Source organism: Aquarana catesbeiana, linkage group LG05, assembly GCF_042186555.1.
Source record: "Aquarana catesbeiana isolate 2022-GZ linkage group LG05, ASM4218655v1, whole genome shotgun sequence".
Lineage (NCBI taxonomy): Eukaryota > Metazoa > Chordata > Amphibia > Anura > Ranidae > Aquarana > Aquarana catesbeiana.
In genome coordinates, this window is record NC_133328.1 from 167895778 (window position 1) to 167908728 (window position 12951).

Consider the following 12951-nt stretch of genomic DNA (forward strand, 5'->3'; position numbering starts at 1 on the left):
CTATAGGTGTTTTGGCTGCTTTTCACTTTCTTTCTAAACGTAGCGCTGTACTTAATTTTTAGATGAGGATAAGTGAAGAAAAAATCCTTGCAATTGTAAGCCACTTGGGGCTTTGTGATATAAGTACAGAACAGTATATTAGTATGTGCACTGCACTCCTGACACCGCATGAACCACACTTTCTATGGTATAGCAAAATATGTATGAGTTGGTAATGTGATTATAAATACCAATGTGTTATGTGAATATCTGCTTTAAAATTAAGCATCAGAATAAAAATGTCTTCAAATAAATTTGAATATGAATTTGGCAAAGTGATTATAAATACCAATGTGATATTTCTAAGGGTTTGTGAAACACAAGCAAACTTTTCTTACTACATTTACACGATGGGTCTACAACTTGCATTTAGCACACACAGCTGGAGGTTTGAAGATTATTGGAAGCGTTTTTTTTGTGTTCTTGATCATATAACTGCTTGCCATCCGTATCACTTAGATATACGCCGGCAAGACAGCTCTGCTGCACCAGATCACGTATTAGGTATGTGACCTGGCTCTTCTGGGCAGGGGGCGCACGCCACCTGTGACCCGGCTGTGCTGTGATTAAACACAGCAGATGCCCATCAGGGGGTGCCAGCTAATGGATGACTGCCGGCAACCACTGATCGTCTGGAAGACACACAGGACAGAGCTCTGCCTGTCAGCGGGGAAGTAATATATTTTTTTTTCCCTGCAAAGGGAAAGAAAATCCATTATTTTCCTTAGTAAAAGCAGCACATACCGTACATAAAAACACTGGCTAGGCACACATTTAACCCTTTGATCGCCCTAGATGTTTAACCCCTTCCCAGCCAGTATCATTAGTACAGTGTCAGTGCATATTTTTAGCACTGATCACTGTATTAGTTTCACTGGTTCCCAAAAAAAGTGTCAGTGTCATATTGTCTGCTACAATATCGCAGCCCCGCTATAAGACGCTGATCGCTGCCATTACTAGTAAAAAAATAAATAAATAACAATTCCAGTATATATACCAGTGATGGCGAACCTTGGCACTCCAGATGTTTTGGAACTACATTTCCCATGATGCTCAACTACACTGCAGAGTGCATGAGCATCATGGGAAATGTAGTTCCAAAACATCTGGGATGCCAAGGTTCACCATCACTGATATATACCATAGTTTGTAGATGCTATGACTTTTGCGCAAACCAATCAATTTACGCTTATCGGGATTTTTTTTTCGATCAAAAATATGTAGCAGAATACATATTGGCTTAAATTTATGAATTTATTGAATTTATGAATTTATTTCATTTTCATATTGGATATTTTTTATAGCAGAAAGTAAAAAGTATTGTTCTTTTTTTTCACAATTGTCTGCCTTTTTTTGTTTATAAAGCAAAAAAATAAAAAATTGCAGTGGTGATCAAATACAACCAAAAGAAAGCTCAATTTGTGGGGAAAAAAAGGACATACATTTCACTTAGGTACAGCATGCCTGACTGCGCAATTGTAAGTTAAAATGATGCAGTGCCGTATCGCAAAAAATGGCCTGGTCATGAAGGAGGGTAAATCATCCTGAGGTCAATAATTGCATAATTAAGCATTTTCTGAACATTTGATATATAAATCTATATTTGAACATTAATGTAACATAATCTGTTAGGGGTTGAATAGCCAGGAGCAATCTATGATATTGGCTGTAACCTGTTTGGAAAGCAAATAGGTTCTCATTTGTATAACTTAAGTTACTTGACTTTGATCCCCATTAAATTTAAGCTGAGCAACTTTAACCACTTCAGCCCCGGAGGATTTGGCTGCCCAATGACCGGGCCATTTTTTGCAATTCGGCACTGCGTCGCTTTAACTGATAATTGCGTGGTCTTGCGACGTGGCTCCCAAACAAAATTGCTGTCTTTTATTTCCCACAAGTAGAGCTTTATTTTGGTGGTATTTGATCACCTCTGTGGTTTTTATTTTTTTGCGCTACAAACAAAAATAGAGGGACAACTTTTTAAAAAAAGCAATATTTTTTACTTTTTGCTATAATAAATATCCCCAAAAAATATATAAAAAAAAACATTTTTTTTCCCTCAGTATTCTACATATTTTTGATTTAAAAAAATCGCAACAAACGTTTATTGATTGGTTTGCGCAAAAGTTATAGCGTCTACAAAATAGGAATAGTTTAATGGCATTTTTATTAATATTTTTTTTTTTTTTTACTAGTAATGGCGGCGATCAGCAATTTTTAATGTGACTGTGACATTATGGCAGACACATCGGACACTTTTGCCGCCATTTTGGGACCATTCACATTTATACAGCAATTAGTGCTATAAAAATGCACTTACTACTGTGTAAATGTGACTGGCAGTGAAGGGGTTAACCAGTAGGGGGCGGGGAAAGGGTTAAGTGTGTCCTAGGGATGTGTTCTAACTGTAGGGGGGTTGGACTCGTGTGACACGACACTGATCACCGCTCCCGATCACAGGGAGCTGTGATCAGTGTCCTGTCACTAGGAAGAATGGGGAAATGCTTGTTTACATTAGCATTTCCCCGTTCCTCCTCTCTGTGAGACGATCGCGGGACTCCCGGCAGACATCGAAACCGCGGGACCCGAGCATCAGCACCCGCGCTGTGCAGTGGGCGCGCACGCGTGCCTCCAGCAGCGCGCGCACACCTGCTATCCTGGCCCCGCGAGATCACGTACATTGACGTGATTTTGCACAGGGGAGCCAACATGCCACAGTAAAACTGTAAATCAGTTAACCACTTGCCGACCGCCTAACAACGATATACGTCGGCAGAATGGCACGGGCAGGCAAAATCACGTACCTGGTACGTGATTGCCTTCCCGCGGACAGGGGGTCCGATCGGACGCCCCCCCTGGTGCCAAAGGCGGTCGGCTTTGGTCTGGGAGCGTTCAGTGATGAGGGGGAGGTCATCCATTCGTGGCCCCCCCCTCGCGATCGCTCCCAGCCAATCAGAATCTTCCCCTGCCTCTGTATAGTACACAGAGGCAGGGGATGTGACGTCATCTTTCCTCGGCTCGGTATTTTCCGTTCCGGCGCTGAGGAGAGATGACTGAAATGTGAGTGCACAACACCACACATCCCAGTAGAACAAAGCAGGCACACAAAACACCCCCCTTTACCCCCCGACCCCCCCCCCCCGATCACCCCTCCCCCCCCGTCACACTGACATCAAGCAGTTTTTTTTTTATCTGATTACTGCATGGTGTCAGTTTGTGACAGTTAGTGTGGTAGGGCAGTTAGTATTAGCCCCCTTTAGGTCTAGGGTACCCCCCTAACCCCCCCTAATAAAGTTTTAACCCCTTGATCACCCCCTGTCGCCAGTGTCACTAAGCGATCATTTTTCTGATCGCTGTATTAGTGTCACTGGTGACGCTAATTAGGGAGGTAAATATTTAGGTGTGCCGTCAGCGATTTATAGCGACAGGGACCCCCATATACTATCTAATAAATGTTTTAACCCCTTGATTGCTCCCTAGTTAACCCTTTCACCACTGATCACCGTATAACTGTTACGGGTGACGCTGGTTAGTTCGTTTATTTTTTATAGTGTCAGGGCACCCGCCGTTTATTACCGAATAAAGGTTTAGCTCCCTGATTGCCCGGCGGTGATATGCGTCGCCCCAGGCAGCGTCAGATTAGCGCCAGTACCGCTAACACCCATGCACGCAGCATACGCCTCCCTTAGTGGTATAGTATCTGAACGGATCAATATCTGATCCGATCAGATCTATACTAGCATCCCCAGCAGTTTAGGGTTCCCAAAAACGCAGTGTTAGCGGGATCAGCCCAGATACCTGCTAGCACCTGCGTTTTGCCCCTCCGCCCGGCCCAGCCCAGCCAAGTGCAGTATCGATCGATCACTGTCACTTATAAAACACTAAACGCATAACTGCAGCGTTCGCAGAGTCAGGCCTGATCCCTGCGATCACTAACAGTTTTTTTGGGAGCGTTTTGGTGAACTGGCAAGCACCAGCAGCCTAGTACACCCCGGTCGTAGTCAAACCAGCACTGCAGTAACACTTGGTGACGTGGCGAGTCCCATAAGTGCAGTTCAAGCTGGTGAGTATTTGTATTCTGTAAAATGTATTTTGGGGTGCAATTCCACATATGCCCATGGCCTGTGTGAGCAATATATCATTTAGTGACAACTTTGTGCAAAAAAAAATTGAAAAAATTTGTCCCGCATTTTGTGTCAAAATATAAAATATTCCATGGACTCAACATGCCACAAAGCAAATAGCTTGGGGTGTCTACTTTCCAAAATGGGGTAATTTGGGGGGGATTTTATGCCATCTGGGCATTTTATGGCCTTCAAAACTGTGATAGGTAGTAAGGAGTAAAATCAAAAATTTACGCCCTTAGAAAGCCTGAAGGCGGTGATTGGTTTTCGGGGCCCCGTACGCGGCTAGGCTCCCAAAAAGTCCCACACATGTGGTATCCCCGTACTCAGGAGAAGCAGCTGAATATATTTTGGGGTGCAATTCCACATATGCCCATGGCCTGTGTGAGCAATATATCATTTAGTGACAACTTTTTGTAATTTTTTTTTTTTTTAGTCATTATTCAATCACTTGGGACAAAAAAAAATAATATTCAATGGGCTCCACATGCCTCTCAGCAATTTCCTTGGGGTGTCTACTTTCCAAAATGGGGTCATTTGTGGGGGGGTTTGTACTGCCCTGCCATTTTAGCACTTCAAGAAATGACATAGGCAGTCATAAATTAAAGGCTGTGTAAATTCCAGAAAATGTACCCTAGTTTGTAGGCGCTATAACTTTTGCGCAAACCAATAAATATACACTTATTGACATTTTTTTTACCAAAGACATGTGGCCGAATACATTTTGGCCTAAATGTATAACTAAAATTGAGTTTATTGGATTTTTTTTTTATAACAAAAAGTAGAAAATATCATTTTTTTTTCAAAATTTTCGGTCTTTTTCTGTTTATAGCGCAAAAAATAAAAACGGCAGAGGTGATCAAATACCATCAAAAGAAAGCTCTATTTGTGGGAAGAAAAGGACGCAAATTTCGTTTGGGTACAGCATTGCATGACCGCGCAATTAGCAGTTAAAGCGACGCAGTGCCAAATTATAAAAAGTGCTCTGGTCATTAAGGGGGTAAATCCTTCCGGGGCTGAAGTGGTTAAATAATGCTGCTGGTCATTTATAGTGTATATTAGTACTTCATATCAATTCTTTAAATTCAAAAAATACATGGGGACAAAATTGTAAATCCCCCCAAAAAAATTTCAAATGGACCTTAAATTTAAGAACCCATTTTTATTTAACCTCCCTGGCGGTATGATTATTTCAGATTTTTGATGCTCAAAGCGGTACAATGTTTTGCATGGAAATTTGGCGTTTTATATTGTAGGCCTGTAATTCTTAGGAATAACTCACTTAAATCTGTCCAAACAAGAGTCTAGTGGACATCACGGGTATGATAAAGTTTGAAACACAAAATTATAATATAATAAATAACTATAAATAATTATAACAACTGATAATATAATAATAATAAAAATTATTCAATAATGTAATCAAATCAAAAACACTGACATTTGTTCAGTTGCAGAATTGTCACTGTCATTACTTTCAGTGTTTGATGATGAATTTCCCCCTCAAATCACTATCGCTCAATTCTGCAAGTGATTCTAATTTATTATGGCTGTTTTCTAGCTGGTCTAAAACCGCTTTTGATGTAAAGGGATGTTTTTGGTTGCTATGGACAATCTCCAGTTTGCAGGCAGAAAGAACAGTATTTATAATATAAAACTGCATGCAGGGCACTGGACAAACAACTAGGGACAAAAGGGAGGTGAAATTATTTGATACAGTAATGTAATCTGTAAGATCTTTTGTAGTAAGCTTTGCAAAGCTTGTGCTCTATGTGGCTTAATGATTTCTGCCTTTCACACCAACCCATAATAGCAAACAACTTTTTTAGAAGATGAGATCAACATGTGCTAGGTGACACAATAACAGGGTTTGTTGATAATCTTGATGTCTGCATTTAATAATGCAGCTTAAACAGGGGCGGATCCAGGGGGGGGGGGGGGGACAATTGCTCCCCCCCTCTGCACCTTAGCAGGCCAATGACAATCAGCAACATTTGGCAGGTGACGTGACAAGTGACAATCAGCAACATTTGGCAGGTGACGTGGCAAGTGACAATTGGCAACATGTGGCAGGTGAAGTAGCAAATAACAACCAGCAACATGTGGCAGGTGACGTGGCAAGTGACAATCCGCAACGTGTGGCAGGAGACATGGCAAGTGACAGTCAGCAACATGTGGCAGGTTATGTGGCAATCCGCAACATGTGTCAGGTGACGTGGCAAGTGACAATCCGCAACATGTGACAGGTGACGTGGCAAGTGACAATCTGCAACATGTGGCAGGTGACGTGGCAAGTGGCAATCCGCCACATGTGACAATCTGCATCTGGTGGCAGGTAAGTGGCAATCCACAACTTGTGGAAGGGACGTGGCAAGTGACAATCTGCATCTGAAGGCAGGTCGACATGGAAAGTGACACACTCAGGGCTCCCACTGATTCCATATGTAATATTAGAAATAATGTGCTTCAATCATCCTGACTAGGGATGAGCCAAACAACCCCCGGTTCAGTTTGCATCCAGAACATGCGAACAGGCAAAAAATTTGTTCGAACACGCAAACGCCATTAAAGTCTATGGGACACGAACATGAATAATCAAAAGTGTTCATTTTAAAGGCTTATATGCAAGTTATTGTCATAAAAAGTGTTTGGGGCCCTGGGTCCTGCCCCAGGGGACAATTTATCAATGCAAAAGGAAGTTTTAAAAACGGACGTTTTTTCGGGAGCAGTGATTTTAATAATGCTTAAAGTGAAACAATAAAAGTGTAATATTCCTTTAAATGTCGTACCTGGGGGATATCTATAGTATGCCTGTAAAAGAGCGCATGTTTCCCATGTTTAGAACGGTCTGACAGCAAAATGCATTTTCTAAAGGGAAAAAAAGTCATGTAAAACTACTATCGCTAGTGCCGGCTATAATGAATTGTCGGTCCGGCAATATACATAAAAGTTCATTGATGAAAAAAGTCATGGAATTTCCCCACAGAGGAATCCCAAACCAAAATAAAAAAAAAATGTGGTCTGGTATGGATATTAAGGGGAACCCCGCACCAAAATTTAAAGTTCCAAAACATCTGGGATGCCAAGGTTCACCATCACTGATATATACCATAGTTTGTAGATGCTATGACTTTTGCGCAAACCAATCAATTTACGCTTATCGGGATTTTTTTTTCGATCAAAAATATGTAGCAGAATACATATTGGCTTAAATTTATGAATTTATTGAATTTATGAATTTATTTCATTTTCATATTGGATATTTTTTATAGCAGAAAGTAAAAAGTATTGTTCTTTTTTTTCACAATTGTCTGCCTTTTTTTGTTTATAAAGCAAAAAAATAAAAAATTGCAGTGGTGATCAAATACAACCAAAAGAAAGCTCAATTTGTGGGGAAAAAAAGGACATACATTTCACTTAGGTACAGCATGCCTGACTGCGCAATTGTAAGTTAAAATGATGCAGTGCCGTATCGCAAAAAATGGCCTGGTCATGAAGGAGGGTAAATCATCCTGAGGTCAATAATTGCATAATTAAGCATTTTCTGAACATTTGATATATAAATCTATATTTGAACATTAATGTAACATAATCTGTTAGGGGTTGAATAGCCAGGAGCAATCTATGATATTGGCTGTAACCTGTTTGGAAAGCAAATAGGTTCTCATTTGTATAACTTAAGTTACTTGACTTTGATCCCCATTAAATTTAAGCTGAGCAACTTTAACCACTTCAGCCCCGGAGGATTTGGCTGCCCAATGACCGGGCCATTTTTTGCAATTCGGCACTGCGTCGCTTTAACTGATAATTGCGTGGTCTTGCGACGTGGCTCCCAAACAAAATTGCTGTCTTTTATTTCCCACAAGTAGAGCTTTATTTTGGTGGTATTTGATCACCTCTGTGGTTTTTATTTTTTTGCGCTACAAACAAAAATAGAGGGACAACTTTTTAAAAAAAGCAATATTTTTTACTTTTTGCTATAATAAATATCCCCAAAAAATATATAAAAAAAAACATTTTTTTTCCCTCAGTATTCTACATATTTTTGATTTAAAAAAATCGCAACAAACGTTTATTGATTGGTTTGCGCAAAAGTTATAGCGTCTACAAAATAGGAATAGTTTAATGGCATTTTTATTAATATTTTTTTTTTTTTTTACTAGTAATGGCGGCGATCAGCAATTTTTAATGTGACTGTGACATTATGGCAGACACATCGGACACTTTTGCCGCCATTTTGGGACCATTCACATTTATACAGCAATTAGTGCTATAAAAATGCACTTACTACTGTGTAAATGTGACTGGCAGTGAAGGGGTTAACCAGTAGGGGGCGGGGAAAGGGTTAAGTGTGTCCTAGGGATGTGTTCTAACTGTAGGGGGGTTGGACTCGTGTGACACGACACTGATCACCGCTCCCGATCACAGGGAGCTGTGATCAGTGTCCTGTCACTAGGAAGAATGGGGAAATGCTTGTTTACATTAGCATTTCCCCGTTCCTCCTCTCTGTGAGACGATCGCGGGACTCCCGGCAGACATCGAAACCGCGGGACCCGAGCATCAGCACCCGCGCTGTGCAGTGGGCGCGCACGCGTGCCTCCAGCAGCGCGCGCACACCTGCTATCCTGGCCCCGCGAGATCACGTACATTGACGTGATTTTGCACAGGGGAGCCAACATGCCACAGTAAAACTGTAAATCAGTTAACCACTTGCCGACCGCCTAACAACGATATACGTCGGCAGAATGGCACGGGCAGGCAAAATCACGTACCTGGTACGTGATTGCCTTCCCGCGGACAGGGGGTCCGATCGGACGCCCCCCCTGGTGCCAAAGGCGGTCGGCTTTGGTCTGGGAGCGTTCAGTGATGAGGGGGAGGTCATCCATTCGTGGCCCCCCCCTCGCGATCGCTCCCAGCCAATCAGAATCTTCCCCTGCCTCTGTATAGTACACAGAGGCAGGGGATGTGACGTCATCTTTCCTCGGCTCGGTATTTTCCGTTCCGGCGCTGAGGAGAGATGACTGAAATGTGAGTGCACAACACCACACATCCCAGTAGAACAAAGCAGGCACACAAAACACCCCCCTTTACCCCCCGACCCCCCCCCCCCGATCACCCCTCCCCCCCCGTCACACTGACATCAAGCAGTTTTTTTTTTATCTGATTACTGCATGGTGTCAGTTTGTGACAGTTAGTGTGGTAGGGCAGTTAGTATTAGCCCCCTTTAGGTCTAGGGTACCCCCCTAACCCCCCCTAATAAAGTTTTAACCCCTTGATCACCCCCTGTCGCCAGTGTCACTAAGCGATCATTTTTCTGATCGCTGTATTAGTGTCACTGGTGACGCTAATTAGGGAGGTAAATATTTAGGTGTGCCGTCAGCGATTTATAGCGACAGGGACCCCCATATACTATCTAATAAATGTTTTAACCCCTTGATTGCTCCCTAGTTAACCCTTTCACCACTGATCACCGTATAACTGTTACGGGTGACGCTGGTTAGTTCGTTTATTTTTTATAGTGTCAGGGCACCCGCCGTTTATTACCGAATAAAGGTTTAGCTCCCTGATTGCCCGGCGGTGATATGCGTCGCCCCAGGCAGCGTCAGATTAGCGCCAGTACCGCTAACACCCATGCACGCAGCATACGCCTCCCTTAGTGGTATAGTATCTGAACGGATCAATATCTGATCCGATCAGATCTATACTAGCATCCCCAGCAGTTTAGGGTTCCCAAAAACGCAGTGTTAGCGGGATCAGCCCAGATACCTGCTAGCACCTGCGTTTTGCCCCTCCGCCCGGCCCAGCCCAGCCAAGTGCAGTATCGATCGATCACTGTCACTTATAAAACACTAAACGCATAACTGCAGCGTTCGCAGAGTCAGGCCTGATCCCTGCGATCACTAACAGTTTTTTTGGGAGCGTTTTGGTGAACTGGCAAGCACCAGCAGCCTAGTACACCCCGGTCGTAGTCAAACCAGCACTGCAGTAACACTTGGTGACGTGGCGAGTCCCATAAGTGCAGTTCAAGCTGGTGAGTATTTGTATTCTGTAAAATGTATTTTGGGGTGCAATTCCACATATGCCCATGGCCTGTGTGAGCAATATATCATTTAGTGACAACTTTGTGCAAAAAAAAATTGAAAAAATTTGTCCCGCATTTTGTGTCAAAATATAAAATATTCCATGGACTCAACATGCCACAAAGCAAATAGCTTGGGGTGTCTACTTTCCAAAATGGGGTAATTTGGGGGGGATTTTATGCCATCTGGGCATTTTATGGCCTTCAAAACTGTGATAGGTAGTAAGGAGTAAAATCAAAAATTTACGCCCTTAGAAAGCCTGAAGGCGGTGATTGGTTTTCGGGGCCCCGTACGCGGCTAGGCTCCCAAAAAGTCCCACACATGTGGTATCCCCGTACTCAGGAGAAGCAGCTGAATATATTTTGGGGTGCAATTCCACATATGCCCATGGCCTGTGTGAGCAATATATCATTTAGTGACAACTTTTTGTAATTTTTTTTTTTTTTAGTCATTATTCAATCACTTGGGACAAAAAAAAATAATATTCAATGGGCTCCACATGCCTCTCAGCAATTTCCTTGGGGTGTCTACTTTCCAAAATGGGGTCATTTGTGGGGGGGTTTGTACTGCCCTGCCATTTTAGCACTTCAAGAAATGACATAGGCAGTCATAAATTAAAGGCTGTGTAAATTCCAGAAAATGTACCCTAGTTTGTAGGCGCTATAACTTTTGCGCAAACCAATAAATATACACTTATTGACATTTTTTTTACCAAAGACATGTGGCCGAATACATTTTGGCCTAAATGTATAACTAAAATTGAGTTTATTGGATTTTTTTTTTATAACAAAAAGTAGAAAATATCATTTTTTTTTCAAAATTTTCGGTCTTTTTCTGTTTATAGCGCAAAAAATAAAAACGGCAGAGGTGATCAAATACCATCAAAAGAAAGCTCTATTTGTGGGAAGAAAAGGACGCAAATTTCGTTTGGGTACAGCATTGCATGACCGCGCAATTAGCAGTTAAAGCGACGCAGTGCCAAATTATAAAAAGTGCTCTGGTCATTAAGGGGGTAAATCCTTCCGGGGCTGAAGTGGTTAAATAATGCTGCTGGTCATTTATAGTGTATATTAGTACTTCATATCAATTCTTTAAATTCAAAAAATACATGGGGACAAAATTGTAAATCCCCCCAAAAAAATTTCAAATGGACCTTAAATTTAAGAACCCATTTTTATTTAACCTCCCTGGCGGTATGATTATTTCAGATTTTTGATGCTCAAAGCGGTACAATGTTTTGCATGGAAATTTGGCGTTTTATATTGTAGGCCTGTAATTCTTAGGAATAACTCACTTAAATCTGTCCAAACAAGAGTCTAGTGGACATCACGGGTATGATAAAGTTTGAAACACAAAATTATAATATAATAAATAACTATAAATAATTATAACAACTGATAATATAATAATAATAAAAATTATTCAATAATGTAATCAAATCAAAAACACTGACATTTGTTCAGTTGCAGAATTGTCACTGTCATTACTTTCAGTGTTTGATGATGAATTTCCCCCTCAAATCACTATCGCTCAATTCTGCAAGTGATTCTAATTTATTATGGCTGTTTTCTAGCTGGTCTAAAACCGCTTTTGATGTAAAGGGATGTTTTTGGTTGCTATGGACAATCTCCAGTTTGCAGGCAGAAAGAACAGTATTTATAATATAAAACTGCATGCAGGGCACTGGACAAACAACTAGGGACAAAAGGGAGGTGAAATTATTTGATACAGTAATGTAATCTGTAAGATCTTTTGTAGTAAGCTTTGCAAAGCTTGTGCTCTATGTGGCTTAATGATTTCTGCCTTTCACACCAACCCATAATAGCAAACAACTTTTTTAGAAGATGAGATCAACATGTGCTAGGTGACACAATAACAGGGTTTGTTGATAATCTTGATGTCTGCATTTAATAATGCAGCTTAAACAGGGGCGGATCCAGGGGGGGGGGGGGACAATTGCTCCCCCCCTCTGCACCTTAGCAGGCCAATGACAATCAGCAACATTTGGCAGGTGACGTGACAAGTGACAATCAGCAACATTTGGCAGGTGACGTGGCAAGTGACAATTGGCAACATGTGGCAGGTGAAGTAGCAAATAACAACCAGCAACATGTGGCAGGTGACGTGGCAAGTGACAATCCGCAACGTGTGGCAGGAGACATGGCAAGTGACAGTCAGCAACATGTGGCAGGTTATGTGGCAATCCGCAACATGTGTCAGGTGACGTGGCAAGTGACAATCCGCAACATGTGACAGGTGACGTGGCAAGTGACAATCTGCAACATGTGGCAGGTGACGTGGCAAGTGGCAATCCGCCACATGTGACAATCTGCATCTGGTGGCAGGTAAGTGGCAATCCACAACTTGTGGAAGGGACGTGGCAAGTGACAATCTGCATCTGAAGGCAGGTCGACATGGAAAGTGACACACTCAGGGCTCCCACTGATTCCATATGTAATATTAGAAATAATGTGCTTCAATCATCCTGACTAGGGATGAGCCAAACAACCCCCGGTTCAGTTTGCATCCAGAACATGCGAACAGGCAAAAAATTTGTTCGAACACGCAAACGCCATTAAAGTCTATGGGACACGAACATGAATAATCAAAAGTGTTCATTTTAAAGGCTTATATGCAAGTTATTGTCATAAAAAGTGTTTGGGGCCCTGGGTCCTGCCCCAGGGGACAATTTATCAATGCAAAAGGAA

The 12951-nt window shown here is 41.9% G+C and overlaps 1 protein-coding gene across 2 annotated transcripts in view; it reads left to right on the forward strand.

Annotated features, from left to right (window-relative positions):
- Nucleotides 1-12951, forward strand: part of LOC141144549 (collagen alpha-4(VI) chain-like) — a 418531-nt gene that overhangs the window by 331480 nt on the left and 74100 nt on the right. The gene's annotated exons all lie outside the window — the stretch shown is intronic.